Genomic DNA, 20,332 nt, shown 5'->3' with positions numbered 1-20,332 from the left:
TCAAATCTTGCAAGTTAAATTTGACCAACTTCTAGTAGTAAATTGCGTGACAATACAATAATCTGGTAGTGACATCCTGGTAGTCCGGCCAGGATCGTCTCTACAGGGCGGAACTCTTTAACGGTTAATGGCATCGACTTGAAATTTGGTATGTAAATGTAGTTTGGGTGGCAATACAAAAAGTACAGTCGGAAAAATATCTTGTATTAAAAATGAAATTTTTACCAATACTTTTTATTTATATATTGTCTAGTTGAGTGGACATCTGGAAGCTCTGGAGCTTACGCCGGTGTTTTTCGTTCTCCTTTAAGACCTGATTTATAGTTGCAGTTTATGTGATCATCCCGTAACATTTGAGCTAACTCGGGGTATTTTTTTGTTTTTTTTGGAACTTATTTTTTTTTCGAAGTTAGGTTTATGTATATTATTATACCATCGTTTTTTTTGGGGTTAGATTTTGGATACAGCATAGTCACACAGGTATAAACTGTCGACGTTGCTTGGGCTAGGCACGGCTCATCTCTACGGCCGTGACACCAAATTCCGCTGGACGATACGCTGATGATACCGTTCCTTATCTTTCTGCACCGGAGCTCAGGCCTAATTTTAATTAATTTAAATCCTATATAATATGTTAACGTCTAAAGTCGTTCCTGTTCTAGGGTAGTCTATATTTTAAGATTACTGTCCAGCTTCCTTTAGTATTCATTTATTTAGCTTTCTTTTGTAAAGCTTTCGTTATTAAATTCAGTGCAAAAATTGTTTCCGAAACCCAATATCCTCGATTCCTGTATTTTTATTAGTTAATAAATAACTCGAGTTCTAAGTGCAACAATATTTTAATTTCTCTCTCTTGCATTCCATGTTTTCCTGCTTTAGGTTTATCAAAAGTCGGTGGCGCCTATATTCTCTCTTTAATTGAGATTTTTTTATCTCGAGTTTTTCTTTTCTTGTGCTTGTCAAACTGCGCCTCATACAGTTGAACCTACACCCTGATAGCTAGCCGGCAACGTCGTCTCGTGTGGAAACCTCACAGCCACCCTCACCACATCTAACATTTGTAATTTATTTCTACGAGTGTGGCCTGTAATACGAGCAAATTACACAGCAGGTGGTAGCTTGTGCAAGGTTGCTACACCATCTTTTAATTCTGCGTGACAGCAGTGCTTTACTGTTTCGGCGTAGTAGAGCTGAATTACTTATTGAGTATCATTTATCTAGTTGCAACGCATCTGAATAATAACTCTTACCATCAAGACCCACATCTTAACATTTGTAATTTATTCTAATATGGCCTGTAATACGAGCAAATAATTAAAACCTAGATCGTGCTCGTCAAACTGAACAACATTAGTTCAGCGAATTGCATGAGCATGAGAAGTGAAAAATATACAATACAATACAAAGACTCTTTATTGTACACCAGACATAGTAAGCGATACAGAAAACAGATACACAGAGAAAAAATTACAAGGTGAGCAATAAGCTTAAGAGCGATCTCTTCCAGGCAATATATTTGCTTTCTTAGCAACCAAAATTTGTTCTAGATAACTTTGGATTAATTTTTTTGTTCAGCGGAAGTTTGTTTATTTGAAAACTTTTAGATTGTTTGATATTTTTACGGAATCATCGGAAATAAAACAGATTTCAGGAAAAAATGGTCTTTATTAAAACCTCTTTTCATCGAGTTCACGAATACCGACAACCTAGTATTTACAGATTTAATCTAAAATTGTCTATATACAGTACCACAGTATATATTAATAGCAATTACTTTAATGAGTTCGAAAACTTGGGATTGTATATAATAGTTTTTATATAAGTAAATAATTTTAACAATTCTACAAAACAATCAGAAGATAACGATTAGTTTCCCATTCGTTTGATTCTTGTATCGTTACACGAAAACAATCAAAACTATGGAAAGTTTTTTTTTAAAAGAATTCCATGAAACAAGAACACTATGAAAGATAAATTCGACGAAACAAGAATTCGACGAATCGGAAACTAATCGCGATAACAGTATCGGAGTAGACTCCAAACTAAAGATCTGACAATCAACTAACATTATAAAGTGTATAATAAGTCAACTATGATTAAATTCGATATATTTTCAATGTAGTCAACAGTACAGAAATGGCAATAAAATGAAGTAGGATTCGAAACTAAAGTCGTATATTGGTCAGAGGTAGATGCGGCATCGCCGCTCACATACGGACATATACATATATCTCACACACACATACATGCAGCAGTAGAACGCTCCGCTGACTTGTTCGGTATGGTCACAGTAAAACAAGTACAGTAGGTACCTATGGCAAATCTTTTAGATAGAATGCATTATTGATTTGAAACGGCTTTGTTTGTGTGCGTTTGTTACTTAAATAACACGGAACTATTTATAAGAAGAACAAAACGTGACGCATGAGGCTAAAAATAAATAGTTTTATCAGCTCATTCTGTAGTGTATTGTATTGAAGTTAACAGGCCATTCAAAAAATTAGTTATTACGAAGGGTGTGATTCAAAGAAGATTACAATTAACTGGTGATGTACCTATTAAACTTTCGTGTTTTTCACTTTAAAATTACATCCTCCGAGACTTAACGTGCTTAAAGTAAGTAATAATTACCTCGACGTTTGAGACATATTGTGGTGGCTGCGTGGTGGAGCGTGATAAGACACGGGTGTCGTCTTTTTTTTACATAAAACTCACCGTGATCTATTTTGACACAAAAATATTGTGTGTGAATGAAAAGCAAAAAGTGGCTAAAAAGTGGTGACATCGATTCTGGAAAGACCACACTTCTTTTTCGGTTTTTTTATCAGTTCTGTACAAAATAAAAAATTGCATTCACACTTTAAAATTACAAACTTCTCTTTGCTCTGTTTGGATTTTTGATTGACATTTAAAATGTCACATTTGAGTTTGACGGAGACAGTTACGCGACTCATCCAGATTCACATTGAACTCACTTAATGCTACTTAACTTATACGTGATCGATTATCAAGGAACTTATCAAAGAAAATCGTAGGTAATCTCAGCATTGTTGTTGTAAGTGTAAATACATAATTCTCTCACTAAAACTAGTCACTGGCGGACTGTTACGTATTTGAAACACAATGTATACATATTTGACTGTTTCACTTTAATAATTATTTTTTGAATAATTATAATATACTCAACAACATGCTCGTAAATAAATTGTAAAATGGTAAGCAGCTTGAATTCTTCTAAAATAAATTATGTGGGATATACCTGGCACCAGAAACTTCTTTTTAATATGCGCCAATCACAGTTCACATACTAAATGTATAGTATCGTGTACTATATTGCCTAAAGTTTCTCAATGTACCTACAGATGTACATTTACGTACAGGATTTATAAATAAAACTCTACACCTGTACAGTACAGTCATAAATAAGTGATCACTTTTGTACCTTGTCACTTTAACGTCATGTTGAAATACCTGAAAGCAAGAAGGTACAGAAATTATCACTTATTTATGACGTTAACTGTACTAGCGTACAATGTTGTGAATGTCCGTTTAGGTTATATAACGCTACCGGGTTGCCTATCAAGATCTTTCCGCAATTGTTTTTGAAAAAATGAGTACCTATCTAAATCCGTTTACCTCTACAACGTTTGCCATAAAATATATAGAACCGCGCTGTTTTCAGGATTTTTTTTAAATGTCATCATATAGAATGCAGTAGGTTAGGTTAGGTTAGTTTAATATCAACTCTGAAGAAATTACTTTTTCACAAATAAATTGCTTTATGGCAAATGAAAATTCTAGAAAACGATACATTCGGGCATATGAAATTCGGGCAAACGATAGAGAACCATCTAAATCACTGAAAAAAAAACGTAGTTTACCGCACTTACCGGGAAACCCATGTATGTTACATATCAGATAGGTATACAATTGAACATGATTTGTGCATAAACGAATAAATGAACAGAAAAGTGATGCTTGTATCATCACCACATCATAAACGACGTAAGCCTACCTTTCTTGAACATACGATGTTTTTACTAGTGAAACAGTTAGTGTACTGTTCTCTTTCTAATGCTGCAAAGTGAGGCGCGGCGACCGTCCACCTGTGTCGACCCGACGAGCAATATCAGCACTTTGGCCATAGTTCACTTCACAATTTAATTTGCACTCCAAGGACTCGGCCAGTTTTGTCTCTTGCTCGGTTGAAATTCTCGTAATATTTTTTGTGTGGCATTCTGTTCGCAATTCTTTCGCTCAAACTGGCCGGTTGTATTTTTCTATCTCCCTTAAAATTGTCGTATTCACGATATCATTTTATATTTATATTTTTAGGGGCTAGGTGACAACCCCAAAAAGTTATAATAGCATAGTCGACCCTTTATATATCTAACAACAAAACATGATAGTAGATTTCCTTTGAAACCTAATAAGTAAAAAACATTCTCATACACATAGAAGATAAAATTTACACTTACTAGTATCAAAACAATTTCACAAAATCAAGCTAGAATATTTCATTCAATAACTATTCGGGTTTATTTTTACCCCCTGACACAAAAAGGGGAGTGTTGTTTGACCGATATATGTCTACAAGTATATCTGTTACATGTTAGCCTCTAAACAGATGGCCCGATTTTAATACAATTTTTTTATCAGACACAGAGTAAGGTGGTAGGACCTTGTGCTAGGTCCGCCCGGATTGCTACCACTATCTTGCTCGCTAATCCTGCCGTGAAGCAGCAGTGCTGGCACTGTTGTGTTTCAGCGTGGAGAGTAAGACAGCCGGTGAAATTACTGGCACTTGAGGTATCCCATCTTAGGCCTCTAGGTTGGCAACGCATCTGCAATCCCCTGGTGTTGCAGGTGTCTATGGGCGGTGGCGATCTCTTACCATAAGGAGACCCACTTGCTCGTTTGCCATCCAGTAGAATAAAAAAAAAGACACGTTAAACTTATAATACCCCTTTTTAAGGCAGGGGTTATAAAGTAACCGTTTTTAAAACCATTTAGCGGGAAGAAATATTCGATCATAAAATCAAATTTCTCTCTCGCGTCGTGATTTCTTTGAACTGAATAATTATCCGAAATAAATTCAGTTACCGAAGTTCCGGAGAAACCTCAATCTCAAACTCTGTTTCATTGTCCGTGATCCGTTTAGAAGCACACCAACATTTTTCACAAACGGGAGAATTAATTCAATAAACTTTCACTTTTCGTTTATTAAAATCTTATAAAGTTTGAGTCAGTTTATTACCTAATATTTTATGTTTTCAGTTGTCCACTTACATTTAATTTTAACACTGAATCACAAGTTATGTAATAATTTCTATGGTGGTATGTGTTACTAAGTAACAGATTTGACACTCGCTTTCCACAGTCACTACCAGCGGATACCGCCAACAATGTTTTACGAACAGTAACAACATTTTTCAAGCAATAACTCTCATAGAAAATATTAAACACTGCCGATGATCGGCTTGGCAGCATTCGGAAAACTGTGATGCCTTCTCGTCCAAAATTCTGCAGTCCGCAAGACTAGAATCTTCCACCGTATGTCCCAGTAATAACCTATGGCTGCGAGACGTAATCCTTGACTGTTGCTTGACCGATGCTTGGAGTTACGAAAAAAGCGATGGAAAGAGCTATGAACGGCGTTTCTTTGCGCGATAGAATCCGGAATACGGAAATTTGTCGACAACTAAAGTCCCCGACAGCGTTTGAAGAACAGATAACCGTTGAGGGAGACAGGCTAAGCGTATATACGCTGTGCGCGCGCTGTAAGCTATATAGCTTGAAGAATTTCTAAGCTTAAATGGCAGTGAGTGGGTCAGATTGCTCGAAGGTCTGATGGCCGTCATGGCTTGTGTATTCACGAATGATAGGACTTCTACAGGGAACATAGATGACCTGGTGGTTGCAGGTTACTGTGATGTTCTTTGAGGGACTCCTTTGTCTTGCACTAAATGTCTTCTGGATGACGTTGAGATGGTTCCTCTTGAAGCGTCTTTGCACGTTTGTTGTTGGACGGGCTTGTTCAGAAGTCGTCTATACTGAGATCTCTTGGATTTGGACGCGCTTTTTTGCCGGCGCGGCTCCCGGTCGCTCTTTCAGTTCGGCTTCGCTGCTGCGCTGTTGGAATTTAAACATAATGTTAGTACAGCACAATGCTGCTAACTTTATGCTGACAGCAGCAATATCGCGATGCTGAGTTGGTGCCTTAATGCGGCTGTATCGTGACTAAAGGGGCTACCGAGTTTATAGCGTTAATCAAGGATAAATGTGATGCCGTCTCCGTCTATTCGAACAAAACAAACAGAGACGGCATCACATTTATCCGTCAGATAAATTTAGTCAATGGATGGTGAAAAAGGCGGCTATTGTGTTATAGAACGAACGATGTACCTTGAGGGTGCTCTTCCTGGGGGACGGAGCCGTCGGGTCGCTGTTCAAAGACCCTGTGGCAGCGCGACTGGTGCAGCTGCCTGCAACAAGTATTGGCGGTAAGAACTGGAAACAACTGACGGCCGCCAACTTTAATGAAACGGCTCTGTTACAAGGATATAACAGTTCTCTCTCATTCTGAGACCTACTGTGCCTTGCAGTATGATGTATTGGGAGGGTGCGAAGTACTAGGTGGGGGTGATGAAATCTATCGCAGCGCTCATGGTGGCCAAAAGTAGAAATAGTTCTGGCTCTGTCATCTGTCATACTCATATGATACTGTCATTAACAAAGCAATTTGTATAGACTTTAACTACCTAATTTTAGTAATAGATGTTTGTGTTATGATGCGAGCTTGAATTATTGAACACTGTCCCTGTTTTGTTCTTAATTCCTCTACATCTCGGACATGTCCAGCAACAATTTTCCTTATGAAACGGTTTGTGGTTGAAAATTTATATTGAGTGATACTCACAAAACCGGTCTTCAAAATGATACTCATTTTGATCTGAAAACGTTATTTAATTTATTACTAGCGATATAAGAACAATTATATAATTTTACTTTTATTTAAATAAACCAATAAGATAGCTTTATCTTTTCGTTTTACAGTAAAAGTACAACTAAACATGAAGTAAACAAACCCTGTTTTATTTTCGTTTGTCAGGGGTTGCCGACTGCTAAGAGGAGAGTTCTGTGTTTGCCCGTATGTATGTATTGCCTATGTCTCTCTAACTACTCAACGCTGAACCGGAGCCAAAATGGCAAAAACGAACCCTTATAGTTTCGTCAAGTCTGTCTGTATTCGTCGTTCGTCACTTGGGTACAGATGTCTTGTCAAAGCCGCTATTTAGTAAAAAAAAATAAATATTTTTGGCGCCAATTGTGTCTTAAAATTTTTTTTTTTTTATTCGCAGCATTTGTCGAGTAGAGCATCTTTTGAAAATGAAAGGTTTTATTTTTAGGTTAAAATTCCACAAGTCATGTGTTTTCATTTACCGTTTTCCAAAAATATGCAAAAAATATTGAAAGTGACGAAATAAAACAATTAGTAATGATCAGATACCGTTTTTGAGTTACTGCGCTTCTCAACAAAAGGACGTAAGTGTTTAATTGATTTTATAAAAAATGCAATAAAAAATTACTTAATTTTTTCGTAATGGCTACGGAACCCTGTTTCGGGCATGCCCGACACGCTCTCGGCCGGTTTTTTTTGCATTCTTTCCACACCGCTGCTTATAATTTGCAAACGGTGCGGAATCGCAGTGATGTGCCTTAAACGTCACGAGTTTTGTTCGGTAAAGTCCTGACGTTTACGGCACGTGACTGCAATTCCGTATTTTAATCAGCGGTGTGGAGAGCATGCGATAAAAACGGTGCGCATACGGTACGTCACTGCGATTCCGTACCGTCGCCGTTTGTAAGCAGCGGTGTGGCCGCTCCTTTAGGCTGCGAGACAAATGATTGGGCTAGCCAAATCGTATAAAAGATTCTGTCTGAGCCATCTAAGCTACGGAACCCTAAAAACCATCCCGTCCAACACCAAAAGGTTATTAAATTAAAAGCTAATCTTCATTGTCAACCGCACTTGTTCCATTATTTACGGACAAAACGTATCGCCGACGCTGCCCCACTCACATTATATCTCATTTCAACAAACGTATCGCAAAATCCTACTTCAAAGCTCTTCCACATCAAACCTTGTCAATTTTAAAAGAGGCTTTATATTTATAGGTCGGGGTATTCCGGCGTGTGTTATGGATAGAATACTTATGACTGGAGTTGGTATAGGCCGATACATGTAAACAAAAAAGAAACCAAACTTTCTTAAGATTTTTGTAACCTACTTATGTATGTTCTACAAATGAAACATTCTATTCTTTATATTCTATACAATAACAAACCCATAGGACAACCTCACATAATTTAACATATTACAAAAAAAGAAAGAAAATATGATTTACGGTAATGTCTAAATTAAAAAGAATTGATCGGTTATTTCAAGCAGCGCAAGTACATTCAAAATAAATACAGTAATTTAACAATACAAATTGCCTAAGAGTTGGCCAAGTAGTTGAAGCGATTACGTCACGGCAGCGGCCGGCGATCGATCAAATCTAATAATCTAAGTCGTATAATCTAGTCTTGAAGTGTTTCATAAAGGCCCTTTCTTCCCGGTTGATCGACACCTCTGGGGACCCAAGAGCTGGTACGTATTTATCCCAGCGGATCGCACTTGCGGTCCAAAGGGGTAATGCGGCCAGCATCATGGGAACTCTGCCTCAGGCAGATCTTTTGGACGGGGTATTCTTTTTATAATTTTTATTTTTATAGTAACATATATACATATTTAGTTAAGGTTTCTTAGGTAAGTTTTCTTTGTGTTCTTATTATTATTTTATTTTATTTAATCTATATTTCATTTTAAATATCAATAAATAAAGTAACATTTTTAGTAAAATGAAACTTTATCTAGTCATTAATTTAATTATATAGATAATTTAGTAATTTCAATAATGTGGTCATTTTGATAATCTAGTCGTTTTAATAGTGTATTCATTTCCATAATCTAGTAATTTCGATAATCTGTCATATAATACTCGTATACTTAGTCATTTTGATACTTTTTCTTTGATACAGTGGACATTTTTAATTCGTCATTTTGTACAACCTGAACTTTCTGGTACCATGGACATTTTGATACACTAGACCAGATGCCCTGGAAGCATCAATGAGTTTTGGACAATAATCGTACCTGCTGATAGCCAAATAATGGCTGTGTTTCATCATGCCCAGAAAATGTATGATCAGAAAAAGTGCCAGAAAATTTACGTAATACGAAAGTAAGCTAGTGCCATCTCCGGTTTTAAGTGCCCGGTGCAGAGTACCGGGAATCGATCCAAACCGCAAGTTGTACCGGGTCCGGGTCCGGGCTCCGGTTTTTGTGGTGCAGAACGGACACGCTGCCAGTGGTAATGGACTTGCCAACAACGGCGGTGATGTGATTCACAAAGTTTTTGCAAGTCCGGTCAAGTTTGAGAACTTTGGAAGGGCTGAGGAGTTTTACTTGATATTTACATTATGAAAATTGAGGTGGAATTTGAATAAGTTTCGTGTTAGATCTGAGGGAGGTTTTTGAGGCAGTGGATTTTTTTTTACGTGGTACAAATCAGTGTTAAGTGCTAACTTTTTAGGGGACGGAACCTTTGGAAAACTAAATATTTGCCAAAGCTGTAAAAAGGCAATAAAAACGAATAATTTCATGGGAGGATGTACACCTTAAGCAGGTACTCCTTAGGCAGGTAGGCCTTTGTACATCTCTTTCTATTGATGACTGTAACTTTTATATGTTTTATGTATGTACCATCAGCCAAATATGTGGTCTAGATACCACCCTAAAGTAGATAATCGTTTGCATGAGTCATAAAACAATAATGTCAATAGACCTCTGGCAACTTAAATACTTAACCAACTTTCAGGCAGTCAGGTAAAAAGGAAACAAGTTTAGTCTACAATTCTGTTAAGTAACTTTAAGTTCAACAATCGAAACCCATTTATCATCGTGACCAGCTCAAAAACTCCCAGCAAAGGGTTCCGTTTGTCGAAGTTGAATTTTTTAACTCTCCCTCCATATGTTTTTCGAAGACACAATTTTGAATACCTAATTATATCACTCCAATAGTGAGTCAAAAGGAATCCCACGATAGCTCATAATAATGACTAATGTTGAAAATCGTCAAGCCGTTAAGGCTGCAGAGAGGGTCAATAAAGAAAAAGCCATACTTACACATAATATGTTTGAAAAACATGACCCTCCTTTAAGTAGTCGTGTAATTACGGTAAACACTTGTAACATTACAAAACGTACAAACTAACCTTACGAAGAATAAGTAAACATTTTATCAACAGACTTACGACAAAGACCTTTACACAGATTTATTGCAAAGTTTCTATAACGTAGAAAGGTTTTCGAAAAATATAAAAAAATCTAAGAAATGAAAAAGACTGGTAATAATTTAAGTCACTCTTTGAATAAAGTTGCAACTCATGATGATGGTTTGAGAGCGTTATTTTCACTCGTTTCTTTCCGATCGCATTTTCTTTAAAAAAGCTCATTTCGGAAACGTTGAACCCGTAATTAGACATTTTCAAGAAAAGCAATTTCAAAGACATTTTTTGCAATTGAATACCACCAACAGCGGCGGTGAGCTATGTACTGAAGTCAGAAATTCCCCAATCGTTGAAAACGAAGGCTATGACGTATGCTTGTGAGACAAGGACGTTGACTGCTGGGATAATCCACGTGTTGAAAGTGACGCTGCGTAACATGGGGCGAGTCATGCTCGGCATAACGCTACGCGATCGAGTCCGGAACAAGCTTATCAGAAAACGCACGAAAGTGGTCGATGTGGGACATCGAGTCGCGAAGCTGAAATGGGCTGCGGCCGGTGCCGACGACACGACGAACGGTGGAGTAAGCGCGTTTTGGAGTGGAGACCCCGGCTAGGCTATAGAAATGTGGGCAGACCGCCTGTCCGATGGTCCGATGACATTGTGGAGACAGCAGGACCGGTCTGGAAGAGAGAGATAGTCGATCTGGATGGAGAAAGGTTGGAAAGGCGTATGCCTAACGGTGGGCAAAAACGCGCTGAAGAAGAAGAAGAACAGCGGCAGGTCTTTGCGAGGCCCTTTGTTAGTGAAACGTATGTGATGCGAAAATAAGTTAAAGTTTGCTTGGGTTGTTGCACGAGGCCCCTGAAAGAGCGAGTCCCCGGGCGATTGCCCTGTTCGCTACCCATTAAGACCACCACTGACCACTAGTATTATAAACGTGGAAATTTTACATACTTTTATTTATAATTCCAATATTATGTGCATAAGTGTGTGTTTGTTAATTCTACATGCGAAAACATGTGAACAGGTTATGAATAGATACCTTGATAGCTAGACTTTTGTAACTCCTGATTATTGTTATCCACGACATACTATTTAGATCAAAATGTACGTGGAACCTAAGCTTATACCCTATTTTTTTAAACCAGACTACAAATTTTACAAAGCCACCAATGAACTTGTAGTCAACGTCATAAATAAGTGATCAATTTTGTACCTTGTCACTTTAACATCATGTTAAAAAGCCATACGAAATCATGTAACGATTGAAAGCGGCAAGGTACAAAAGTGATCACTTATATGACGTTGATTGACATACTAAAGTGAAACCCCGTTTTCGGTATCGGTTTAAATTGCTCCCGTCTCAATCATATCATTTCACAACCCCATGACATATCACATTAAAAGCTGGTGAATTATTACGACAGAAAAAATAATATAAGACGATCTATTATACAGAGACAGCACTGCGGCAAGCGAGTGGCAATGGCAGAGTGGACCATAATTCACTGTCTGTAGTTCCAGAACATAGTGGTACAATATTGCAATGGGCATAACGTATCTCTGACCTTGTAAGGATTTTAGTTACATACATGGTAGGGTGGTCCAAGTTGATATGAAAAAACAATGGCTGTTTTACGTAGGAGGGTCATTATTTTTCGAAAGCTTGTCTGGTTTTCAGCCTAAACGGCTGGACTATTTTCATTTTGCGAAGTGTTATTAGACTCGTCAAAACTGTCAGTGTTACATAGGGTAAGTACTTATATAATAAGTCAAAATGGCGTCCGTGAAAAAAAAAGTGGAAAAACCCGACTACGTTAAAAAAAAAAAAAAAAACTAAAAAAAAACATGTCTAGTCTAGTAGTCTAAAACTCGGTTAAGGAACTTAAACAGTCGGGACCCATTTTTGGGGATTTTTGAGCTGGTCACCATATAGGATCACTTCGTACATTATCCTTGACTAAGAACATTACGGTAATTAAAAAACAAAGATATTAAATAATTATTACACCGCATAATGTTTTGATTTTTGATGCAATGGCGCTTAATTGGTATAAAAACACACAAAAAAGTTAACATCAAAAATAATGACAAGTGAAGATTATGGCCCGCGACCATTATGCCAAATTAAATAAGTACAGTCAACGTCATAAATAAGTGATCGTTTCTGTACCTTGTCACTTTCAGTCGTTACACAATTTCGTATGGGTTTTCAAACATGACGTTAAAGTGACAAGGTAAAAAAGTGATCACTTATTTATGACGTTGACATACAAAATGAGATGATGAGAGTAAGGGAGAGGGGGGGATACTGCGCCTAGGGGCGTTAAACTTTCCGTTCCTATTCTCATGAACCCAGTCAGTCGGCAACGAGAAGCCTTCTTACTTCAGCTTTTTCCTTATTCCATTTTCTCCACAAGAAAATATTATTTCCAAAGATTAACAAATCGCTTTTTACATTCACGGAAGCAATTGCTTGGAATATTTTTTTATTGCTAGTCGATTTACTTCAGGATTTGGAGTAGAATGCAGTCGGTTATGAAGTCGGTCGAAAATCGTGATGTCAATGTATTTTTGAAACGGTTACTACCAATTACATTCGTTCGTTTGTTCGAGTTGGCAAATAACTGTGTAAACATTTTTATTGTGACATGAGAGATGTACCACTACCATGAGTTTACAGTGACCGTACTCGATAGCGGCGGCGTCAATTATTTGTAGAGGCGCTGTACAATTCCCCATACAAATAATTTACGCCGTCGCTATCGAGTACGGTCACTGTTAACTCATGGTAGTGGTACTGTATTATTCATACAAATGTCTGCCCTGGCCTCGAACCCGGGACCTCAAGCTTCATAGTCAGCTTTTCTTACCACTTGGCCATCGGATCGTCTAAAATATCAAGCAGCTCTTAAAGAGACTCTGTATCCGTGAACGTCAACATCCAGTGGTAAATGCCAGGCTTCAAATGTTACCTTCCCTCCTGGGCCTCCGCAGCGCGGCGCGCCGCCGGCCCCTCTGCAGGTAGATTCCGGCAAACACCAGCACATTCAAAGCCAGGAGGAAGCACCCCGCCCCCACCGTCACCCCCAGAGCCACCGTGTAACTGCAACAAATTAATGTATTCAACATTGCAATGTATCACACACACACAATACATCACGCCTATGTATTCCCAAATGGGGTAGGCAGAGCAATGAATGCAATGAATCAACCGTTATTTTATGCAAACCAATATGATCTAAATACATTATGACGTCGCCTACGTTATAAGAAATCAGAAATACAATTATAAAATAAATGTCATGGGACACTTGATTCCAATTGACCTAGTCCCAACCTAAGCAAAGCTTATACTATGGATACATGAAATGAAATTTATTTGCGGTAAATGTATTTAGTACATTATAGTTAGGTATATGATGTTATAGGATTTTTTGTCTCATACATTTAGACTGTATAAGTCATGCAAATATTATTTTTTTGATACATGCATCACATGCTAACAATAAGGACTCCCTAGTTTGTATCAAAAGATTATAGTAGTTGACATCATTCATACATTAAGACCTATATAATCAAGAATATAATATTAAGAATTAATTTCATAATAATGATAATAATTAAAAATATATACTTGGCAACGGATAAACATACTTAAATATATTTTAAACATCCAATGCATCATTTCTCTGTGCGATAGAATCCGGAATACGGAAATTCGTCAAAGAACTAAAGTCACCGACATAGCTGGAAAAATATACAAGTTGAAGTGGCAATGGGCGGGCCACGTCGCTCGAAAAAAAGATAACCGTTGGCGGAGAAAAGTCCTCGAGCGGCGACCACGAACCAGAAGACGAAGCGTTGGCAGGCCTCCACTAATTGTACTATACCCTATGTCACTTAGGCAGTTTTAACGATCTAATGACGCCTTATCTGACAAAAATTATCCAGCCGTTCAGGTTACAGAGGAAACCAAAGTGATAGACATACGTACATACATATTTATACATACCTAACCTACATTATAAACATACATTCGCTCAAAAACATAGCCCTCCTTCGGACAATCGAGTAAAAACAGCAACTTTCGCTTAACTACCCAGCACCTAATTCCAAATAGCCATAAAACTTCAAATTTCATGAACTATTAGTAAAACTGACATTAAAACTTTATTATGGCCACATAAAAGGCGAAATTCTATTAAAAACAGAGGACAATCGGGATCACTAATTAATTGCATATAATTTTGGTGCGGAATGGGTCGGTCCATTGTGTACTGCAATTTATTTTAATGTGAATAACCGTTTCGTGTTTCCGAGTAACGTACATGCCTCAGATTTATTACAACGTATTTACATTTTATCTGATTCCAGAATCGGTTGCGTGGGGTAACAGTCTCTGAGGTTAGAACATGCATAAAACGCAAAATCTCAATCTCTGAGTTTAGACAATAAATGCACAGAAATAAATCTAATGCTTAAAATCCCGAATTGCCAGAACTAATGCTTACGCGAAAGAATCCGCGGGCAAAACTTAGTTAAACACAAAGGTGACTCGCTACATCCCCAACGAACCCTTCGAGCCCGCGTTGCAAATAGACCTGAGCATTGCCATTCAAAGAGCGCCATTTATAAACGAAAGTGCCCAAACAAATCTTATTTTATCTTTAAACCCACGACACAAATTTAAAACCCTACGCTCCCCAGCAGCCCCATTACTCACCCTACTAGATGAAAGATAAAACAAAAAAAAACACGTCACATTTGTTGGAGAAATAACGGTCATTATTCATCGTATAATTCAGTTACTGCAAACTCCGGTTAATTCATTCGGAAGTTCTGGTCCATCCATTACCACTATCAGGGGTCCGCAGATGGGAAAAAAAGAATGGCACATTACGGACGATTGAGGGACAAAGGCGGTTCAGTATAAACACATTAGCGGTATTAGATGTACAATAGCAGCTGACGGCTGGCTGTTTCGTTACCGCGATCTTAGTTGGGTTAATGAGTAACGTTTGATTCCGGTAACGTAATTGTTAAGGCTTGATGCTTTGGGGGAAGAAAATAATCCATAAATAAGAAAACAACACAGGTTACAGAAATTGACCTTAATGCATCATTTATTATTCAAGCATTACGCAAAGGTATGTACCAATAAGTGTTTCATACAAAAAAGCGGGTTTCCTTTATCTTGCATAATATGAGTCTCCGAAATACACTTCGCATAACAGGTATCTCTTATTTTTTTTTAGCCGAATGATACTTTTGCATAATCATAACTTTGCATAATTATCAGTTCGAATAATAGTCATTTCTCAGAATATTAAATAGCAGAACATTAGTATCGCCGATTTTTATATGGCATAGCAAAATACTAGTTTGGAGTTAGTATTTTCACGGAATTTTAAATAGCGCTGACTTTAACGTGGCGTAATCACATACTCGTAGTTAAAGGAACTAACAGCTACCATAAGAATGGGTTAAGGTTAAAGTAAGGCCAGAAAAGTAAACGGCAGGCAAAGCGCCAGAACAGAACAGCAGCTACATAGTAGGTCGGGTTAGGTTATGTTAGTTTAGAAAAAGCATGTGTTGCACAAACTTGTTTTTTTGTCAAGTGTATACAAGTTTTGTTTTTAACACCATAAAAGATTTAATTTTATTTATCATCATTAGCCAGAAGACGTCCACTGGGTTACCACAATTAGGTACAACGATAAGTAAAGCAAAGAGCAAGGTAGAATTGCGACCACGATACGCGAGACGAGCGAGCGAAGCGATAATTTTAAGAACCTAATAAAGTTAGGAAATAATTTGGCTCCAACCAATCCTGGTTATTTATAAATGTTGTGTACGGAGAACAAGGATCTATGTCCCTGATTAGATAATAAGGGAATCGAAGGATAAAATCAATGATGATGATGACGATTACCTGTAATATTGCGTATCCATGGTCGTCAAGGAGTCTTCCTTGGGTGTTGGTTGTGGTGAAGGCAGCGACAACGCTGGTCTTGGCGAAGGTGATGGCTCGCATTCTTCAGCATCAGAACTGTCCTCGTCAGCTTCTGTGCTGTTCTCTTCGTCGTCTAGAGTTGCTGTCGTGTAGAGCTCGGGGAAGATTTCACCTGTGAGGAGGGGAATAAACTTTTAAAAATGTTGACCGGTTGGTTGTGCCAGGTACCGCTGGAGGGATGACGAGGAAGACCTTTTAGATCTCGGGGTCAAATGTTGGCAAGAGCTGGCCGAAGATCGTAAAGCATATAATAGTGAAATCTGGTGTAGGAGGCCAAGATTTACTTCAGGTCACTGTGTCTGGACAGTAAGTAATTTTTAAGAAAAAAAGTATTTGGGTTGGAAAAATGTTCGTCTTTGATTTTTCTTTTGTAAAAAAATACACCACTTTTTACCACATGCCCACCTTCCTCCCAAGCCAAGCGGACTGCGTGGACTTAGTTTAACTTCAAACGATCAACTGCATAGGAGTTCGGTGGAAATACTTCTATGTAGCCGATTGATATATCTAAGTAGAACTGGGCCTATACTACGAAGTGAAAAATTCGAACTTCGTATCTTGCCGTCCTGCTGACGCTAATATTATTTATTACGAGAGTGAGAGGGACGGTACGATACGAACTTCGATTTTCAAATTCCGTAGTAGCCCCTGAGTCCTTGCGGATTTCGCTGGCGATGGAAAATGGGCATTACAATGGCAGGAACATTGTCCAGTCCTTTTGAAATTGTCGTATAACAGAGACCAGGCAACAGTATCGTAAAAATTGCTATAAAGAATTTAATTGAATTGTTTCGAAAATATACCAGAATTTAATCCTTGAATTCAGCTCATAACAAGCCTATTACCAGCTTCTACTCGTAAAGGGATTGAAACACTTATTACGCGAAAACAATTTACGCCCTTCTTTCAATCATCCCGTGAGCTATTCAAAATAATTCCAAACGGAACATTTAATTCTTCGTTTTCCTCAACTGGAAAAAAGGGCAAATCGGCGTGCACACTAATGAATGGAGAGCAAGCGACGTATGAATTCATTGCGAGGAAGTTTTCCACACAATGACCGCACACAATGCCTGCTTTTGTGGTCTGACACACTTTATGAATTAAATTGCCAAGAAACGTAAACAACTGGCCTTTGCGACTGCGTCTGAGTAGTCGACAATAATTACATATATGCCTGCGCTGTCTTTGAAACTACTGTGCCATACATCTTTCTCTTCTTTTACTCCTTTAAGGGATTTTAAAAGCGTATGTGATTATGCGTATACTACTTTTAGTGCCATCATCTCGAACTTTATAAGTCCCACTGCAGAGTGAGAGGGACAGATTACTGTCACGTTGACCCAGTACGAATAGGTTCACGTACGCCATTGAATTGGTTCCGAGTTTGTGTACAGTCAAGTGCAAAGATATCGACACGGCCAGTTACAAAAATATGTATACACGACTTTATGCACTTAACATTAAGGCCGTGTATATTTTTGCAACTTTGGCCGTGACGATATCTTTTCCCTTGACTGTACAGGTCTCAACTTTTCCTCCTTCATCGTAAAGCTTGCGGTAAATATTAAAATTTAATGTCGCACAAATCTGTGTGTGTGTGAAATACTCAGAGAGGCGAACCCTATTTATCTCGATGTTCCTATGTGATAGCATCCTAAAATCATTGAAGATAACGAAGACCACATTATAATTATTAGCAATATACCTACCTAAAATATATAATGATTAATGCAAGCGAAGCAGCGGGCAAAAGCTTGTAATACCCAGAAGAATGCTAACCTAACTCGCCTAACTAGATACGTATCGGAAAGTTGTGAGTTTTTGGCAAACATCGGTGAACAAAAGGTGCCTCAACCCGCTTTGTGCCGGGCCATTACGGCGCGTCTACAATGGTGCCACGGCTTTGTTTGCTCGGAGCTATAGCCTCGTTCTTTGCACAGCGCTCATTACGGCGGCATTTGAGACGGGCCGGAAGATAATTAATATCATTCAGGGCCCTTTGCCTGCATAGATTGAGTTGAGTAACATGGGGGCGGGCATGCAGCTCGTTCTCGAATTGAAAAGGAGATAATTTGGTAAGTGTGCCAACTGTTGAGAAGTGGAATAGAGATGCGCGAAACGGCTTAAGCTTGGGCTACCCGAGGTTTTCATCGATTTTTGACCAGTTTTGAATCGTATCTCCTACTTTTGCACTACAGATAGAATTATAAGTCAAACGGTTATCGGTTCTCCAATCTTTTATCTCCATTTTTGTCTACCGGATTAAAAAAAAATGAATACTTAATTTTGTATGATTTTTTAAAACATTGTCTGAAAAAACACTTATTTCGTATCTCTATTGACGTGAAAGATCTAACATATACGAAATCTAAATATTTGGGTTCGTCTTTGACGTCTCTAATAACGTGTCGTGGGTTTTCATTTGAAACTAATTAACACAAAAGTTATGGCCAGAAAACCAGTTTTTTGGCCTAAAATTGTTCAACTTTGATGCCAAATATCGCGAAAACAATGAACTTTGAAGTAAATATGGGATAATATATTGCTTAAAGCCGTTGTTGTCAATATAATAAGCTACAAAAATCATTAGAAAACTAAGGAATTCAGATCGAAGGTCATTGGGGCATGGGATCCCCTTAATGTAATGCCATGTTATATCTCAGAAACTGAAATATCATATCTTGATATCACATCACTCGTAATAGGTATCAACCCATGAATGATGTTACGACGGTATGATTGCATACATCATAATAATATGTGATGTTTAAAGTACTTAATTCTTTTGTATCCGTGCATGGTTGCGCGGCTGTATGATCCTTACACATACTTGAAGTGGAATTTCGATGTTCTCTTCAATGGAATTCTATTCTTTGACCCCACATTGTTCAAATAGTTTCTAAAATTATAAGCTTTGTGAGAAACTAGGTAAGATTAGATACACTAAGGAGTGAACCGGTATTTTAAGCTGTAGGTACAGTCAACAAGTCCCCGATTTTAGAATGGACGGAGCCATCTCTTCTTGTGGGTCAAAATGCGACTAAGAGACCTGTGGCCCATTTCACGAAGCTACAAGTAACAACTTACGCGGTCTCTTTTCAATGCATACTGTTAAACAAAGACTACTGCTAGTAAATTGTAACTCCGTCGTCTACGTCCGTCTGTGTGTATTGTAAATTCTATGGGGTAATAGCACATACTGTAATAAACTTTTTATATTGCAAAAGAAAAGCATCAGGATTCTAGTTAACTTAAAGGGGAGAGATTGCTGCAGACCACATTTCACCTCTTTAAAAACTACTGTAGAGCTGGCTTAAGGAAAAGAAATAAATTAGTTAGTTCTTTCACAAACCTACGAATTGTAAGATCAGAGACAACACATGGCGATAAAAATTTATAATATTGCAAAAGAACATTTATTCACTTATAAGTTAAAAAAATATCTGCTATCAAAGTGTTTTTATAATCCAAGAATTTTTCGATTGTGATGAATAATATTATTATTATACGTAGTATTAAGTTTGAAAAATGACAAATAGACTCTCAATTTGTTCAGCAATTTGCGGTGCCCTTGCAGGGGCTCCGGCGTCTTATGTCAAAGTCGTAAAATGTCCAGGTGCCCAGGTCGTAGAATGTCCAGGTAGTACAATGTCAAGATCGTAAAATAACCAGATAGTAGAACGTAAAGGTCGTAAAATAACCAGGTAGTAGAATGTCAAGGTCGTAAAATAACCAAGTAGTAGAATGTCAAGGTCGTAAAATAACCAAGTAGTAGAATGTCAAGATCGTAACATGACCAAGTAGTAGAATTGCAAGATCGTAACATGACCAGGTAGTTAAATCATCGAATTACTGAAAATACAAGCGACAAATGTAACGCAAATTTCAATAATAAACTTCATAGGTCCGACTCTACCCACAGGCAAAAAATAAGAAACCTAAGAATTTTTGAAACTTATGACCTCAAAATAGCGC

At 37.8% G+C, this 20,332-nt stretch overlaps 1 pseudogene; it reads right to left on the bottom strand.

The window, feature by feature from the left end:
• Positions 1–1,645: 1,645 nt before the first annotated feature.
• LOC141426295 (neuroligin-1-like) overlaps positions 1,646–20,332 on the bottom strand; it is a 232,649-nt pseudogene continuing 213,962 nt past the window's right edge.

This window comes from Choristoneura fumiferana, chromosome 3 (assembly GCF_025370935.1).
Source record: "Choristoneura fumiferana chromosome 3, NRCan_CFum_1, whole genome shotgun sequence".
Taxonomy (NCBI): domain Eukaryota; kingdom Metazoa; phylum Arthropoda; class Insecta; order Lepidoptera; family Tortricidae; genus Choristoneura; species Choristoneura fumiferana.
The sequence above is the reverse complement of the archived record's forward strand: the minus strand, read 5'-3'. Positions and strand labels throughout refer to the sequence as shown.